Source organism: Canis aureus, chromosome 17, assembly GCF_053574225.1.
Source record: "Canis aureus isolate CA01 chromosome 17, VMU_Caureus_v.1.0, whole genome shotgun sequence".
NCBI classification, from domain to species: domain Eukaryota; kingdom Metazoa; phylum Chordata; class Mammalia; order Carnivora; family Canidae; genus Canis; species Canis aureus.
The window spans coordinates 51029808-51048992 of NC_135627.1; the positions used below are offsets into that span (position 1 = coordinate 51029808).

At 38.4% G+C, this 19185-nt stretch overlaps 1 long non-coding RNA gene across 9 annotated transcripts in view; it reads right to left on the reverse strand.

Moving 5' to 3' along the window:
• LOC144287966 (uncharacterized) overlaps window positions 1-11166 on the reverse strand; it is an 846727-nt gene extending 835561 nt beyond the window's left edge. For 7 of the 9 annotated variants that reach the window (XR_013355876.1, XR_013355883.1, XR_013355882.1 and 4 more), the window contains exons 1-2: window positions 10862-11166; window positions 2590-2650 (exon numbers count right to left, since the gene is read on the reverse strand). This is a non-coding gene — a long non-coding RNA (uncharacterized LOC144287966). The remainder of the gene's footprint in view (window positions 1-2589; window positions 2651-10861) is intronic. The other 2 variants (XR_013355881.1, XR_013355880.1) reach the window with 1 other exon arrangement.
• Window positions 11167-19185: the final 8019 nt, after the last annotated feature.

Consider the following 19185-nt stretch of genomic DNA (forward strand, 5'->3'; position numbering starts at 1 on the left):
AAGAGATAGCTGATAGGTTTTGGCATTTATACTCTAGGCCAGGTCTATGGTTACTCCATCAATAGACACCACTAATGCTAATTGTGTGAGTTTCATGCCAGGTGAGACCCAGTTTGAACAGGTGGGAATAGTCAGCACCATCCTTTGAGCTACCTCATGAAGACAATTTAAGTTTCTCTCTTTTTTAAAAAATATTTTATTTATTTATTCATGAGAGACACAGAGAGAGAGAGAGGCAGCGACAGAGGCAGAGGGAGAAGCAGGCTCCATGTAGGAAGCCCGACGCGGGACTCGATCCCAGGTCTCCAGGATCAGGCCTTGAGCTGAAGACGGCACTAAGCCACTGAGCCACCTGGGCTACCCTAAGTTTCTCTTTTTAAAAAATGGTACCATTTCATAAATGGTGCTTGTTATTAGTCAATTACACCACCAAGCAAGTAATTTGGAAGAGTTTGTGTTAGTCAGGGTTCCCCAGAAACACTGAACCAGTGGAGACTGATGGATGAATAGGTAGGTAGATGATAGATAAACAGATAGATGGATAAATAGAAATTGGCTTACATGTTTTATGGGCAAGTTCAAACTTGTAGGGCAAACCAACAGGCTGAAAATTCTATGACGGGAACTGATGTTGTTCTTCCAGGAAACCTGACTTCTTTGCTCTTAAGGATTTTCAACAGATTCCATGAGGCACACCCATAGTATCTGGTGTAATCTCATCTACTTAAAGTCAACTGATTGCAGATGCGAATAACCAGGTCAACAAAATACCTATCAGTAACAACTAGATTAGTGTTCGATTAAAGAAGGGAGTGCTATAGCCTAGCCATGCTAACATATAAAACTATTATAGAGCTGCTATGAGTGTTTCCATCCCAACAGCTGGCTATAATCAATCCCTCTAAGCAAAAAATTAAAAATTTTGCTTAGAATCTGTAAGCAAACCAGGATTGGAGAGAAGCAGAAAGAGGAGCCATTTTGCAAAAGTACAGAACAACTTTCGTCCTTACCATAGATGGGGTCTCAAGTTATCTCACCTGAAATTCCTCTCTGCATCTCACCTCTCCTGACTCCATGCAAGCTGTACTTTCAGGCATGTTCCCTGCAAGTGGTGAATGTAAGATTACGGTGTAAAGAGGCAGGGGAGGTCAACCAGTGTGAAGATCTGAGCAGGTGAGCATGTATAAGTGAAGCCTTTTCCCTGTTTACAACCACGGCCATTTCCTAGGGCCTGCACAGGGTTTCCTGCTATGACTCTTTCCCCCACCAGTAATGGGCCTTTTCCTAAAGAGGGCTGCCACCCTGCGTGTGGTGCACCGGGGCCCATGCATTTGCTCTTGCTTTTCCTCTCTTTGCAAATCCACATACCCAGATATATGAACCAATGTATTTTTTAGGAAGCCATAATTTAAAAAGGATGGATATAGTTAAAAATGCAGGCTAGCACAATGAGAATGAGCTGAATTCTTGAAAACATGTCTACAAAGACAGTTGCTGTCACTTATCTGTAGTTTTTTAATGCAACGGATGGGGGGTTATTCAGTTTTCAGAAACCTCATGCTGTAGTTTGGCACTAGGTGAGAGACATTTGTAACAATCTTGATCATACTATGCAAACCACAACACATAAACTTTTGTGTATTTTGCTGACATCTCAAAAAGGGGCTTTTTGCTTAAAGTTCAAAGTTAACCATTAAATATCTTCCTCAAAATAATTGTGTGTATATATATTTTATGTATATGCGTATGACATATATTAATATATGTACATATGTTATACATATATGTATATAAATGAAATGGCTGACCATTTAATGGCAACCAATAAATTAAAAAACAGAGTTAGAGGATCCTAGATTTGATCATTTCTTTCTCACTATTTCTTACCCATCTCTGAATTCTCAGATTGAAGCCTAAGGTCTACCTTAGCAGTTTATCCTTAATCTCTCTCCTGGCTCAGCACCAGCTTGCTTATCTCTCTATTACTGGATTTTGCCTCCACAGCCATATATAGCCTATGTTACCTGCCTGGTCAGTGTGAGATAATCAAAGAAGGATTTATTTTGCTTTTCATGAAGTCATAAAAATTTTCATTTGGCAGTTCTCTTGAAGATTTCTTAATCCGACTACTTATTTTATGGTTGATAAAGCCAGGCCTGGAGAGGTCAGGGAATTCACCTACCAGCACACAGGTTGCAGAGCTAGGGCAGAGACTAAGACCATCTATGTGGAGAAACAAAGTTTCACGTAGCTCAACCCAAGAAATACTAAATAGTTGATGTGAGAGGAGACTGACCACAGTGAAGAGGAAAATGGCATCATCCTGTTCAAAGGAAACCAAGCCCAGCAGCACTATGGCTGCCATTTGACAGCTCCACCTCTCCTCTTGCCTCTCCTCTCTTTGTAATATTGTGCTTCTTGCTTTCCCTGTGGTTGGTTGGGGTGGGGGGCATGCAACTGGTTCTCCCCACTAAGTTGGAAGTGATAGGTTGCCTGTCACCTGGGCCCAAGGCTGAGGAGTATAGATTATGATATTTGTTCTTTCCATTGAATTTCCACTGAGTTAGAACTGACATGTAACACACCAACCTGAGTCCCTGAGGAGGACTATGAAGATATGGAGTGAAAGTCTCGCTGACTCATGTTGTATCTATAGAGTTAAAAAGAAATAAGCCTTTGTTATTTTAAATGTTGCCATTTGGGGAATTCTATTAATTGCATTATAACTTAGCCCACCTTGACCACTATAATCATCACATCACTGAACAGTTAATTTACTTCATTTCTTATCTGGCATCTGCAAAGGAAAGAAGAAGTAGTAATAAAAGTCAAGAGTTAGAGTGTAGGCAGCATTCTGAGTCTGAATTACAGTCCCATCACTACTATATGTGTAGCCCTAAGTTTCCAATAGAGTAGGGATAATAAGATCATTTGAAAGGGTCATTATGAAGATTAAGTAAGTTAAGATATAGCAAGCATACCAGAGTATCCTAAAATTTTTGAAATACTCAATTTACTGCCATTTCCTAGTATTATTGTTAGAAACAAGTGCTTCAGAGACCCAGGCCAGTTCTCTTTCCATGAGACCACCTGACCTCACATTCCCTACCTTTACAGCTCCGGCTTTTTTTTCCTGAATGTTAACAGGAAAGAAATGGCATTACAGTGCTAGGATAGTTTACCCAGACCACAAGTCCAGCTCCCACACTGGACAAATCTTTCAACGATCAGTAAACTCAGATCTTCAAGTTTTCTCTTCCCTCAGCTACTTTCATTTTAGAGCTGGAGCTATATATTGTTCCAGTTGCATACAAAAATTCTTAAGTCAGCAAACTAAATGTTACTACTAATGGCTTGGGGTAGGCTGGTAGGGTAACCGAGATTTCTTTAGAAATTTTTTTTTCAATGAATGATTTTTCTTTTATATAGTAGAAACCAGAAGTTGGAAGATTACGAGGAGGTGAGAGGAGGCTCCTGAGTCTAAGGTCAGGAACAAGACCAGGATGCCCCCTCTCACCACTTTTATTCAAAGTGGTACTGAAAGTCCATTCCTGAGCAATTAGGCAACATAAAGGAAAAAAAAGGCATCCAAGTTAGAAGTAAAATTGTCTCTAATTGTTATGTATATGAAACCCTAAAGAGTTCAGGGGGGAAAAAAAAACCTCTTGGAACTAATACACAATTTCAGTAAACTTGAGGATACTAAATCAACATCAAAAATCAATTGCATTTCTATATGCCAATATCACACTACCAGAAAGATAAATTGAGGAAACAATGCCATTGAAAATAGTATCAAAAAGAATAAAATATTTTGTTGTAAATTAACTAAGGAGATGAAAGATCTGTATGATGAAAACTATAAAGTATTGATAAGAAATTGAAGAGAACACAAATAAATGGAAAACTATTCCCTGTTCACAGACTGGAAGAATTACTATTGTTAAAATGTCCATACTACCCAAAGTAATCTACAGATGCAATACAATTCTTATTGAAAATTCCAATAATATTTTTCACAGAAATAGAAAAAATATTCCTAAAGTTTGTGTAGGATGAGAAAAGACCCCAAATAGCCAAGGCACTCTTGAGGAAAAAAGAACAAAGTCACCACACCTCCTGATTTCAAACTATATTACAGAGTTCTAGTAATAAGACAGTGTGGTGTTGACATAAAAACATACACACAGATCAATGGAACAGAATAGAGAGCCCAGAAATAAACCCATACATGAATGGTTAATTAATTTTTAATGAAGGACCTAAGAATATGCAGTGAAGAAAACATAGTATCTTCAATAAACAGTGTTGGTAAAACTGGACAGTCACATACAACAAAGTGATACTGGCCCACAATCACACCAGACACAAAAATCAATTCAAAATGGACTAAAGACTAACCTTAAGACCTGAAACTATAGAATTCCCAGAAAAAAAAAGAGAGGTAAGCAACTTGACTGTTGGTCTTGGCAGTAATACGTTGTATTCGATAACAAAAGCAAAGGCAACAAAAGCAAAAATAAACAAATGGACTACATCAAAATTAAAAACTTCTGCACAGGGATATCAGGATGGCTCAGCAGTTGAGCATCTGCCTTTGGCTCAGGGCGTGTTCCCAGAATCCCTGGATTGAGTCCCGCATCAGTCTCCCCACAGGGAGCCTGCTTCTGCCTCTGCCTGTGTCTCTGCCTCTCTCTCTCTCTCTCTCTCTCTGTCTCTCATGAATAAATAAATAAAATCTTAAAAATAAAACTCTTCACAGCAAACTATCAATCAAATGAAAAAGCAATCTATGGAATAGGAGAAAATACTAGCAAACCACATATCTAAGGAATTTATAAAAGGAATTCATACAACTTAATAGCAAAAAAACAAATAATATAATTAAAAATGGACAGAAGCCATGAGCAGACATTTCTCCAAAGACACCCAGATGGCCAACAGTCACATGGAAAGTTGCTCAACATCCCTCATCATCAGGGAAATGTAAATCAAAATCACAGTGAGATATCACCTTACACCTGTCTGAATGGCTAAAATCAGAAACACAAGAAATAACAGGTGTTGGTGAGGATGTGGAGAAAAAAGAACCCTCATGCACTCTTTTTGGGAATGCAAACTGGTACAGCTATTGTGAAAAACAGTATGGAGTTTGCTCAAAAAATTAAGAACAGAACTACCTTATAATCCAGGAATCACCCTACTGGGTATTTACCCAAAAAAAATACAAAAACATTAACTCAAAGGGATACATGCACCTTGATTTATTGCAGCATTTTTTACAATAGCCAAACTATGGAAGCTGCCCAAGTGACCACTGATAGATGAATGAATAAAGAAGATATGGTAGGTATACACAATGGAGTATTATTCAGCCATAAAAGACATTGAATTCTTGCCATTTGCCGCAACATGGATGAAGCTAGAGAATACAATGCCAAGCAAGATAATTCAGAGAAAGACAAATACCATATGATCTCCCTCATATATGATTTTAAGAAACAAAACAAATGAGCAGAGGATAAGAGAGAGAGAGAGAGAGAACAAAAAACAAACTCTTAACTATAGAGAACAAATTGATGGTTACTAGAGGGGAGTTGGGGGGGTAGATTGGGGAAATAGGGAGATGGAGATTAAAAAGTATACTTACCATGATGAAAAAGAAATTTAAATAAAAAAAGAATAAAATCCTGTCATTTTCAACAAGAATAAACCTAGAAGGCATTGAAGCCAGAGAGAAGTGAAATAAGCCAGAGAGAAAAAGACAAATATCACATGGTATTACACATAGAATCAAAAAGGAAAACAGAAACAAAATAGAAAAGAAGAGAAATAGGGAGAGGTTAGTAACAGGGTTCAAATTTTCAGTTATAAGACAAATAATTTTGAGTATCTAATATATAATATAATATATATAATATATAATGTATTACATAATTTAAATTTGCTAACAGAGTACAAATTAAATGTTGTCACCAAAAAAGAAAAGAAATACAAAAAATATTTTGTTTGATTTACCTAAGTATTATATTAAATCTCTACTCTTCCCAGTCATAAGAGAAAAATACCAAAATGGTTTAAGATAGCACAGGAAACATTTGAAATATAAGGTAGAAGAAGGTAAGAAGTATATATAAAATGAGAAAAATGTGTTGACAAGTATGGTGTTAAGTCTCCTCTGATATTCTCTGAAAATCATATGCCAAATAAGTGAATAAGTGAAAAAAAAATCCCAAACTCTTTGTTACAAAGTATTTCCATGCCCAATAACAGCAAAGGCAGATGTCTGCATTTTAAAAAAATATAATTTGGATAAAAACTTTACCACAAATTTAATTTAATTTAAAGAAAGGGAAGTTGACAAAGAGGTCTCAGAAGAAGCAGATTTTCTCAAGTAGAAATGAAACGCTGACAGAGAAAATCTCCAGTTAATAAATACAGCCACTCAGAAAGAATGGGTTTAGGTGATCAATGTAATGATGACAGAGAAATCATAGAATTGACCCTTCTTGGGATGTTAGTAGTTTAAATTGCTTTGCAAATGATTACTGAAACTGTTTCAGCCCACTTACTTCTTCGGGCCACAGAATTTGCATTAACTGATTTTCTTATTGACATGACAAGAAGATAGCACTCTCTTATGAGAACTAATGAGTCCCTTCCATGAACAATTTTTGTGGACAGACTGTATTGGGCCTTCCAAGTTCATGTCCATCTCTCATCAGGTCCACCCTGAATGATGTAGGTGCTGGACTCGCTGTTTATTTCCGTGTATAACTTAGGATATACCTTCACGCAGTAAGTGTTTCCAGAATGAATTATAGTAAGTTGATTTCTCACCACCTCCCCCGAATTTTATTCATTCAACTAAAAATCATATTTAACATGTGAAGTTGGGGTGAATAAGTGATTAATTAATAGGATGTCACTTAAAACATCTCCTCCAATACAGTAAAATTTTTCTAGAATAAAACTCTTTCTCCCCGTACCCCCTAATAATACAGATAGGAAAAGTGAGGTAGTGTGGACCCATAAAACATTCCATTTATTCACATTCTGATGAAGATCCTCAGTCGGTACGACATGTTTGCAAAACCTAGGGAGATCCTGGGCCCTCCAAGGGATTTTAATTCTTCATACATCCACAGATTCTCACCTTCATGAGTTTATCCTCTGTTGAACACATAAGCTCACCAAAATTTCACCCTAGACCTCCCCACTTCACCCCCAACTTTCCCTCTATCATTGGAGGCTGCTCCACTTCAAACAGCTATCTACTTTGCGTAACTTCGTTTTGCTTTTGAGATGTTATTTATCCATTTGTCCATGTGGGGGGGGTGAGGGAGAGGAGAGAAAAAATCTCAAGCAGAATCCCTGCTGAGCTCAGAGACCAACTTGGAGCTCAATCTCAGGACTCTGAGATCATGACCTGACCTGAAATCAAGAGTCTAGCACTTCCTCAGCTCAGCCACCCAGGTGCCCAGGTTGCATAAAGTCTTAATATGGTGCCGCGAGCACCAAGCACCTGAAACGTGGAACCCCAGCTGAGATCAGCTGGGAGCTCTCCACTCTGCTTGGTTCTACTTCAAATGCATGTTTTTAGTGCTTTTCCTCCTGCAATTGCAAGAACACAGCTACCCTCTAGGCTTTTTCTTCTCCTTGTTATATCCATTTCTTCACAAGTGCCAGTTGACAGTGTACTCTTCCTAACGTTTACTCACTCAGAGCTCACTTTATTTTCCACAAGCTATGCTTGATTGTATCTGTTCACCCAATATAATAGCTCTCCTCATTTCATCCATATTGACATTCAACACTTATAAACATAGCAATCATACAGTATTTCCCAAATTAAATACTGTTCCGGAAATGTTAATATGTGTTTTGGGGGGAGGGAGGGAGGGAGGGAGTTTGGTTTTTAAAAGTTTGGAAAGTGTTGGATTAAAGATCTTTTAATATCATTATTGCAGGTTTTTCTCCAGAACTTTTAAGCTGTAATGTGCACTGTAAAACCCCTAAAGTGGGATATAGGATATATAACTCCATATAATATATGACCTGGTTTTTTTCCTAAGCTGGTTTACTGTCCAAACCTGGTTTACTATTCTTTATCCTATCCTGGTTTATGGTCTCAGAATCAATGCATATGGGAAATATGGTGCTAAGTTGGGCATCAGTTAATTCAGGATTACAAAGTAATGCTCCCTAAAATAGCTCCATTCATCACCTAGATGACAGTCTTTTTGCAATAATTATGGTATTTATTGATACTATGCCTTATACTAAAAGAGATTTATTATTATTTCAAAAAATATTCTTAAAAGCTATAAATTAGAAATGAAATGAACAGAGACATCAGAATGAAAAAAAAGTCAGAAGAATGCTAATATAAAGCCAGAAAATGTATATAAAAATGTATATAAAAATTCTATAACATACTATACAGAAGCTAATAGGAGTCAAAACTGGCTCTGAGCTTACTGGCCGTTCAAATCAAAAAGGGAAGAACAATCATTTATAAGATTTATAATGTCTATGAGATCAAAACACAGCAGATGCTTTGGAAAATTATAACATTCCCTATTCTCTACAAACTGAGAAATTTTCTTTTCAGGATCTTCACAGATAACACAATGTGTGGGCCCCAAACCCAGCCACATGTTAAAAATCACCTGGGGTGGGACACCTGGGCACCTCAGCAGTTGAGCATCTATCTGCCTTTGGCCCAGGTCGTAATCCCAAGGTCTGGACCGAGTCCCACATCTGGCTTCCCACAGGGAGCCTGCATCTTCCTCTGCCTATGTCTCTGCCTCTGTGTCTCTCATGAATAAATAAATAAAATCTTTTTTAAAATAAATAAAAATAAAAATAAATAAATAAAATAAAAATCACCTGGCCCAGTTTGTGAAATCCATCTTCTCAGTCCCCACCACAGAATGACTGAGTTAGTATTTTTAAGAAGTTCTCTCATTGGTCTTCAGCCAATCTGGAAGATCAGAAATCAGGAATTCCTATTTTGATAGGCGATATCCTTAACAATGTCCTTGTTAAAGTTATTGGAACAGTTTCTTTAGGCCAAGATTTCAGCCTCACAGGGAAATATATACTTGGCCAATTGTTTGAAGATATTCCCTTAATGGATTTTCGATTGTCTCCGTGTTCAATGGCAGAGAAATCTCCCATAAATAAAGATTATAATTGAGCCCCACTTCTCTGAAAGCCTGCAATTCCATTACCCAATCGAAATATTCAATAAAGTCAGTGAATATTTATTTGGAAAACACTCAGCTACAATAAAACACAACTTAAAAACAAAAACTTTCATTTATAAACATACTCTCTTCTAACTCAAAACCATCAACATTAATTGGCGACAGGATTCTCCACTTCTGAAAGCTATATAAACAAACACAGATGTCAAACAAGAAACAAATTGATAGGATACACAAAATTATCTCAGTTGCCTTACAAGGTGACACTGAATATATTAAACAAAAGTTGGAAAGAAAATTTAATTTACAAATCTCACAGGAATATTGGTTTCATATTATAGCAGTTAGTTCTTATGCTGTGAATTTTCCCTCAAGGAGGGAACACCAATGGAGAGTCATCTCTAGAAATTTTCACTCTCTACTACAAAACAATAAAACAAATCAGAATTATCTAATCAATGTGGGGGGAGGGGAATGTAAAAATAAAAGCACAGATTTGCATTCCTTCTGGGGCTGCTTACAATTGCTTGGGTTTGAAAGAGGAAGAATTGAAGTTTTTCAAGGATGTCAAAAGGCAGGAATAAAATAAGGGTGGCTTCAAAGAGTGACAAGAGCTCTATCAGGTTGCGGTTAAGAGAGCCTGTCACCACAAACTGCTCTTGTTTATTGAAAATGCTAAGGACTACAGGACGTTGTTCTTCTTAGTTATCTCCAGTCCAAAAGAGCAAAGGAAGGAAAAGCCACAACAATGAACATGACAGGGAAGTAAATTGTGCCTCAATAAAGTCAAGAACTCTATGACAATTAGAATCAAAAGTGAGTGACGGGACTCTAGACACATACAGGAACAAGTCATTGGAACAATTGACTGGCATATTGTAGGGTAGTACTTCTCAAACTCTGGAGTGTATCTGAACAACCAAGAAGGTTCCATAAAACCATTTGCTGGGCCATAGCTCCAGTTTCTGATTCGGTAGGTCTGAAGTGAGGCCCTAGAATTTCCATTTCTAACAAATTCGCAGGTGATGCAAATGCTGTTGGTTCTGGGCCACACTTTGAGAGACTGTTGTAGAGTGTGGGTGACAAATTTCCAGCCTATAGGATCTAAACAAGGTTACTTAGCAGGAACTGATTGCTGCCCTGAGGATACCTAGGTTAAGTGTTCTGGTTTTTCAATGTCAATCAGAATTCCAAATTTTTATAAGAAGTCTCTTGATTTTTAAGTATTGGTAATTGATTTTTCTAAAAAATTTTTTAAACTTTGGGTGAGTTAAACAACACATATCTATGGGCCTAAGGCCCATATACTTAGAGTTGAAATCTTTTTTGTAGAGGGATTCATACATCAGGTAAAGAATTTGGTTTAAAAAACATAGATTCAAAATGACTCTCTAAAACTAAGGTGAAGTTCAAAACCCAAGTTGTCAAAAATAATAAGTATAACAAAGTGTCAGATGGTGAAAAAATATACCGACAGGGTCTGACTTTTTTCCCAGTTTACTAAGTACTTTTATATATTATCTCGTTTTATCCTTCAAGTCATAAAAGAAGTAAGGATTTTACTGTCATCTCCATTTTCCAGATTAAGAGCCTGAGACTCAGAAAGATTGAATGTTAAGAATTTTAAAACCCTATTACAAAACACTTACACTTTTTTCCTATAGCAATAGCTTGACACTTCTCAAAGTTATTCACAGGGGCACCTGGGTAGCTCAGTCGGTTACGCTTCTGCCTTCAGCTCAGGTCATGATCTCAGGGTCCTGGGATCAAGCCCCACTTTGGGCTCTCTGTGAGGAGTCTGCTTCTCCTTCACCCTCTGTGCTCTCCCTCTCTCTTCAATCAATCAATCAATCTTTTTAAAAAATAAAAGTTAATTACAGCCATTTCTACTCATCACATTTGAGGACACAACCTTTTTAAAAATCTAACAAATGTTGATTGGGATTGGGGTCCACATTGGCCCAAGAGCAGGTGGGTTGGGCAATCACCAAGATAACTATCATCAGCAGGAAGTAATTATGATGTAACACTGAATTCACAGCACTGGGATTACTAAAAATCTCCTAGGGACCTCATAGAAAATATAAGTTGCCAGGCTCTACTCCTGAGTATTATATTCTAGGTCAGAGGTCAATGAGAAGGAATGAGGTCCTGCTATCTACTTGTCATTTATGTTTAATTATGCCCAATGAGGCTGAATTTTGATGGAACTTTGTTTATCCCACTTATTTCTTTTGATCAAACATGTAGCCATAGAGAGAAAAACTAATTCTTTACAAGAATATCCAAGAGAAAAAGTACAAAATTGTTCCAATGAATGAGAATCTATTTTTGTTTCCAAGATAGCCAGAGAAAAAGTTCATCCAGTCTTTGTCAGTAAGACTTTTATGTCCACTTACAGTTCAGGAACTTATTTTTCCTAGCTAAAGCCTCCTGTCTAGAGCGTCTGTTATCTATATGCTCTTAATTCATGACCAATGGCACACTGCCCTCTGTCTAGACCTTTATGTTACATATCATATTGTAGCCTAAGGTCTGTGTGATTAGTGAAGTTTCTTAGGTATGAGTTAAATTAAAAAAAAAAAAAAAAAAGCATCGCAAAGGAGAATAACCATATTTTTCCAAATGAAACCAGGATACAAAGCAAAGTCTTCCCAGGACTCAAAGTTAAAACCGTCCTAGAAGTGCATAGTTATTTGGTTATTTGATATAAAATAAACATTCATCTGTATAAATCTATTGGTAAAACATAGCAGTTATATGATAGCAACCTCCATTCTTCAATCAGAGACCTCGATGGAATATTGTCTCCCTGCTCCCAATGAGGACAATCATAGGCTTCAGAATCACACTTGTGTCAAGTGACTTAAAACATGTCACCTAACTTTTCTGAGCCTTAGAGTCCCCCTTTGATTGAAAAGAATATAAAAGCAAGAATAATTATAATTTTTTTCGGGTAGTTTTATGAGGGGTAAGTAAAAGAAATAACATAAATGGATGGGGATATCAAGCTTGCAGTAATTCTCAATTTATTTTTATTTCCTTCCTGTCTTCTCTTCTATGTCACCCACCTTCACCATTTGCTTCCAAGTCTGGTTAGTGGAAATCAGAGTTTCTCAGCCTCAGCACTACTGACATTAAGATCCAATCATTCTTTGTTAGAAGCGCAGTACTCTCCACTGAAAGATATTTAGTAGCATCTCCTTCTCTACCAACTAGGTACAGCCCCCTGCACAAAGCTGCAACAACCAAAAATGTCACTAGACATTGCAAGTAGGAGGGACTTGCCCCTGGCTGAAAACCACTGGTATAAATACGGGGTCAGCTGTAAGAAATAGGGTCCATTTTGGCTTGCATCTCTGACCACTCCTCTGAGAGGCAAGAAATAAGTGAGCAGCTTGAAATCTATCAATCTTCAATTCTTAGTGTTAGAGGATATAAAGTGGAATCATCAAAGTAATGGATGACTCCTTCACTACAGAGGAGTGTATTTGAGAAAGACAAAAACCAAAGAGCAAATCACACTTCTGAAACCCTTCCATCTTCAGACAGACTTTCTCTCTGTCTCTCCCTCCTGCTTTCCCTCCCTGCCTTCCTGCCTCTCCCCATCTCAAGTACTGTTTGGCCTCAATAAATTAGTGTAATAAAAACAATACTAAGATATATAGTGTTATTGAGGACATTTCCAAGGTATAGTATTGGAGAGAGAGTATCCTGAATAAATAGATTGTTGTTTTAAACTGAATTCATGGTACTATTAAGTTTTCAACCTCATCGTCTGGAGAGGAGCATTTCAAAGATAAACTATCTTGATATTTTCATTTCAAAGACAGGTAATAAGTAGAATACAACAATTTCCAGGGTACTCCAGACAGGCATAATCTACTTTATGCAACCAGTCACCATTCTGAGGTTTCTCAAAGAGTTTTACTTTATAGTCCGTGGGAGAAGGTGCAGATTTGTGGGGGCAGCACTGCCTGCATGGTAAAGATGGATTACCTGATTAATAAATTCCGAGGGAAGGGGATAAGAGGGAAGGACAAGGTGAAGTGCAGGACTAAAATGAGAAAATAAGATAGGTAAGGAAAACACAGTCAAGTGAGGAGAGAAGAAAAAAAGGCAGACATAATGGTCCCTTTTCATGGATTGAATATTTGGATACACTATATTTCTGAGAAAACATGAGAGTGAAAATACTAAATATTTTCTTCCACCCTGTATATATTTTCCCTCCCTCTCATATGTTATTTTATAGGTAACAAATGTCCTCAAAGATCTACAACACTGATCTATTTTACCATTTATGAGACACGTGTCTTTTCAGAGCCAGCCACAAGAAGTGTCTCCTGTGTCAAGGGAACCCAATGTAATAGGAAGAGAGAAAAGTGTTTCTTTCACTCCTGTATGAATAAGAAAATTGATGATTAAACAGGGTATTGCTTGTGCTCTGAAACTTGTGGTTAATTTAATCAGACACCCTTGTGGTTCAGGGTCTTAATAACAAAAAAGCAAGTTCCCTTGATAACGGATCTTTCCTTTTTTTTTTTTTTAAGTTAGAGAACTTGCATGCCTGAAAAATGCAGAAGAAAACATACCTCATGGGAAAAAAAATGCTGTGTGAAAGGTAGCAGCAGTACCTCGAGAATATTTAAGAGCATCATAGAGTTTATGGGGATTGGGAGGTATCTGAGAAAAAAATGCATGCAATGCTCCAGAGTGTAAGACTGCAGGGCCATGAGCTACAAGAGAGTCTTCCCAGCACTGGCCTGAGAGATAGAAAAGGTGTCTGTCTATACACCCAGTGCTCCTCTTTGTTCCAGAAAAGGAGCCAGAGTAAATAAGTGAATGCTGCTTCACAGGCCCCGAGGTCCATGCCTTGAACTTACAGACATGGGGATTGAGCTAACAGAGCGAGCTCCACTGCACTGGGGCTGCCTCTGGGGCTGCCAGTGGTTCTCCCTGCAGCATGTTCCTGTCTCCCCTCCAGGTGTGGGCTTCTACCCTGCCCATCAAGCCCTGTCCAACATCTGACCCCACACCACTGTCCACCCCCCATCATGTATGTGAGCAACAGCCCTTAAGGTAAAGGATAATTAGAGGTGCAAAGAGCAAATGCCTCTGTTACAGTCATGCCATAGGACTCTGATCACTTTTCCACTATGGACTCTCACTTGCCCTCTACCCTCCAGCCAAGCCTTACAGAGTTCCATAGAGAAAAATATCGCTAGCAACCAAGTTCACCAGTGAAAAGCCTTCGCAGCAACAGAAAAGACAACTGATCTGATATTTAAGACAAAGTTACCTAAAGTTAAGTCTCTTGAGTTGGTGCCCTTTGCTTAGCTTTCTCAACTCTTTATTCCTCTGGTGAACAAGAAAATGCAGCTCCTAAGGTCTTGATGCTCCTCAGACAAGCCAGCATGGGCAGAACTGTCTTGATCTGGTGTCTGCTCGGGGGGAGGCCATGCCAAAAGTGGATTTTCCTTAAATCACTAACTGAATTAGAGATCTAAAATATCTTCTGTGGAGTATACTACGGCACTGTCCTTTTCAAAATCATGGTTTCTCAAATTTCTTCTGAGGAATTTACCATTTACTTACTGCCCTGGAAATGCAGGTGTAAGATGTCAAGGCAGAGAAAACTAAAATGTGAAGTACCAAGGAAAGGTAGCCAAACGTGTAGATAACATAAATAAGCACCTCTTGAAGATCCATTCCAGTGGGCTGATGCTGAGCAAGAAATGCCCCCACAGAACCATAGCTCTTCAGATTCTCAGGGGCCTTAACATCAATCTGGTCTTACGCAAATCTCTTTCCCTTAAACTATATGGAATAACAGGCCCACAGTGGGTAGGTGCCTTGCCCAAGACCACCCAAGTGGTGTTATCTTTGTTTTCTCATTGGCAAGAATTTTGAAGAAGGTGAGATTTTTTTTTCCTCACCTTGTAAGCTAACAAGTTAACCTGTCACAGTATCATGGATGCCGGCAGAGGACATGAGATTCCAGGCTCAGAGACAAAGGCCTTTATTGCTCACAGCAATAACAGTAGTACTAGTATTTCCTTGTGCCAGTTTCTGGAACCTTAGTTTCCAGAAAGATATCTGAAGAGGGCAAGCTGACATCTGCACATGCAGGGGCCTGGGTTCCAGGAGAGGAAACCTGAGCATAGAGAATCTGGTTCTTTTCTAACAGATAATAAGCATGAAGATCCTTGGAGACAGTCAGCATTGTCAGGAAACAAGAGTCAAGATCATTCAGGAAAAAACAGTCAGTGCCTCTGCCTGCAGGTTGGGTGGAAGCATCAGACACCCATAGAAAATTAATGTCCAGCGGTATCAATCCCTCCTTTCTACATCATCTAGGCTGTTGGCACATTTTTCTGAGTATACCTTTCATTCAGTCACTCTGACAGGCCTTACTAGCTGAGGCTGGGACCGAATCTGCCAGTTCGTCTTCTACAACATTTTACTCTCAACAGGATTCTAAGCAGCAGGATGCGACCAACCTGAAGTGGTGACCTCAGCCATGCCTCCTCACCTGCAGGTCCCAGAGCCAACCAACTGAACAAATACCACAACCGTCAGGATCCACCTTAGACCAACATTGATTCTCCCTATGATTTGTGTGACCCTCCATTTGACCTATTAATCCAGGGACAGCACAATGTATTTGTAATTGCACCATCTTAGCCACCAAAGAGGAAATCTAGGAGAATTTTATCATCCATAATAATCCAGGCCGAATGAGATCAAGTGTGTTCAGGGTGGTATGGATTCAGACTGAGAAAGACAAATAGACAAATATCATATGATTTCACTTCTATGTGGAATCTAAAACACAAAACAAGTCAACAAACAAAATAAAACAGAAACAGAATCATAGATAAAGGAAACAAACTGTTGGTTACCAGAGGGGGAAGACATATGATATAGGTAAAGGGAATTAAGAGGTACAGTTTCCAATTAAAAAGTAAATATGTCATGGAGATGTTACCTACAGCCTAGAGAATATGGTAAATAGCATTATAATAGTTGTGCATAGTTACACATGGTAACTAGACTTGTTATGGGGAACATTTCACAAAGTATAAAAATATCAAGTTATAATGGAGCAGCCCGGGTGGCTCAGCAGTTTAGCGCCGCCTTCAGCCCAGGGCGTGGAGACCCGGGATCGAGTCCCACGTCAGGCTCCCTACATGGACCTTCTCCCTCTTCCTGTGTCTCTGCCTCTCTCTCTCTCTCTCTGTCTCTCATGAATAAATAAATAAAACCTTTTTTAAAAAATCAAGTTATCACGATGTATACCTGAAACCACTAAGATACTGTATGCCAATTATATTTCAAAAGACAACAAAAATTAAAAGACACCTAAAAATTATAATAATCCAGGCCAGTGTGTCACAGCTGACCTGAAAGTTTTCCAGGGCAAAGGACTAAAGATAACCCCTGCTATGAGTGACTTTTATAGTGAGGATAACAGCCCACCAAACATGCATAAATAACAAATTAGTTATCCCTCCAGGAACAGAAGTGGTTTGTGCTAGCTTCAACCTAGAGCTCTCAGGAGGGTAAATAAGCCTCCTCCATGCTCTTTCCACTTCCCCCCAGCTACATGCTGCCCATAGAGAGCCCAGGGGAAGTGAGAGATCCAGGTGGAAGGAGGCTGAGTCCCCGAGTCCCCTCGCAGAGGAGACTGCGCCCTGACATAAGCACCTGCTCTGGGTTATTATGTGAGCTAGAAATGAACTTCCAGCTTAGAGCCATCACAAATTGGCTGACTTTTGGCAGTGGAGACTACACTAAATTGCGACATAGCAATTTCATTTTTTAGGTATTCTTCCCAAAGTAGCATGCCCATGTGCAAAAGCAGCCTCAGCGATAGAAAACAAATGGAACGAGCCTAAATAGGCCATGAGTGATTTAGACAATGAAATACTACACAACAGTTAAAGTAAGTATACTAGGTTTGCGTGCATCAGTCTGGGACATCTCAAACCTAATTGCTGGCTGCAAAGAGCAAGGTGTAGTGATACATGCACTCTGATGTCATTTATGTAAAATCACAAATCACAAAAATAACAGTATGCTTTGTTCCCTGAGAGCTACATACACATAAAAAATGTAAGTATTCATGGAAATGATACAGCTCTTCAGAACAGCAGCCACTTCTGGAGCCGGGAAAGATGAAGTGACGCAGGGCGGATGCATTAGCTCTACTGATAATTATTCTATCTCTTTAAAAGGAGAGAGCAATATGAAGCAAAAAAAAAAAAAAAGGCAAAATCTTTAATATCTGTTAAATCTAGATAAAGGGCGCATGGTCTTTATTACATTATTTTCTATGTTTTTCTGCATGTTTGAAATATTCCATAATTTAAAATAAACTTTAAAGCAATATAGGAATATTTCTCTATTCCCAGAGGCCTGTCACTATGAACTCCTACAGTTTATCTAACCTACTTGCATGTGAAGATCTTTGGGGAGAAAGAGGCATATTTGACTAAAAGCAGGATGTTATAGAATTCTCGCTCTCCAGGGAAATAAACAACACACAGTTACTGCTTCAGATGCATAGTCGACAGGGAGTCATCCAATTTTACTCATCTTCACAAATGCAGGGAATCAAATGCAAAATTTAACACTCTGGGGCTACATTGGGAAGCCATGGCATTCCCTGGAGGTCTTCAGGTACGTGAAATAATTAATGGACTATGCTCACCCATAACTAATTTTCTCATCTCTAAAAGAACTTCTGGGAAATTGTCTTCATTTCATAACTAATTGGAGAATAACTCAATACAAATTATAAAATATTTCTTATATTTTAACAATCTCAGAGTATCATCCAAATAGTAGTTTCAGTGGATTAACATTGTTTATAACAAAAGATGTAGGAGTGAAGGAGGAAGCATCATGTCAACAAAGGCCAAGTCCTACCACCTCCTTCACAGGCATCCCCTCATCAATCAACCCCATAGAAAGCTTTGCTCATCTGACCTCCTACATACTATTTTATGTCTACTTTCTGTTATTACTTATATGGGTAGTGAATATTTACTGGATTTGTTTTCATTCAACCGGATATGCCTTGTTTGACATATTTTTGTATCTTCCATAGCACCTGGTACTGAACCGTACACTAATTAGATGTAGTGGAATATTGTGTTGTTGTTGACTGACTGATAGATATAGCATGCAATCCAAGTTTGATTTTAAGGTTCAATTCTGTGTTCCTTGGATGGAGCCTTATAATACCTCTTCATCCTACCTTCCAATCCGTCACCCAGTGTAAAGTATGTGGCAAATATTTTCTTCCCTGTCAATCAAACGAATCAATAGATAAATTCAAATGTTTTACATAGTTCAGAGTAAGGAAACATATTCCTTCTACTTTCACATGGTGAGGTTAGAGGTAGAGATGGATCATTTTTGCACTTAATCTTTTCCTTTTCTGTCTGTTGCTCCTACAACGAAAACAGATCGACTATTTGTAACTATGCTCCAGAACACACCGGCTGTTCCTGAGCTTTATACGTACTATGACAGAAGGTTTCAGAAAGCTGGGAAGAGCAAATTAAGAGTTAACAGGATGTATTCCATTCTTTATGAGAAAAATATATACCGTCAAAGTTCAGACATGGGTAACAAGCTTAGGCTTCACAAGAAAGTTGTGTATCACCTCAAAAATTATGTCACTGCATTCTATGACAGGTAAGCATTTCTCAGCCAGTTGAGACATATTTATTGTGACATATCCATTATTATCCAATGACAAAATAACAAGATGCTTATAAAAGGAACTGAAGAACAAACACCTCTGGACTAATGAGCACAGAGTCTATAGGAGACACCTAAACAGGCAAGAGTCAGGATCTCCACTGAACCATGGTCTCACCCCCACAAGTCAACTGTTTTTTGCCTGTGTTAATTAAGAAGATGAATAATGTGGACAATGGACTCGAGTATACAAATGATT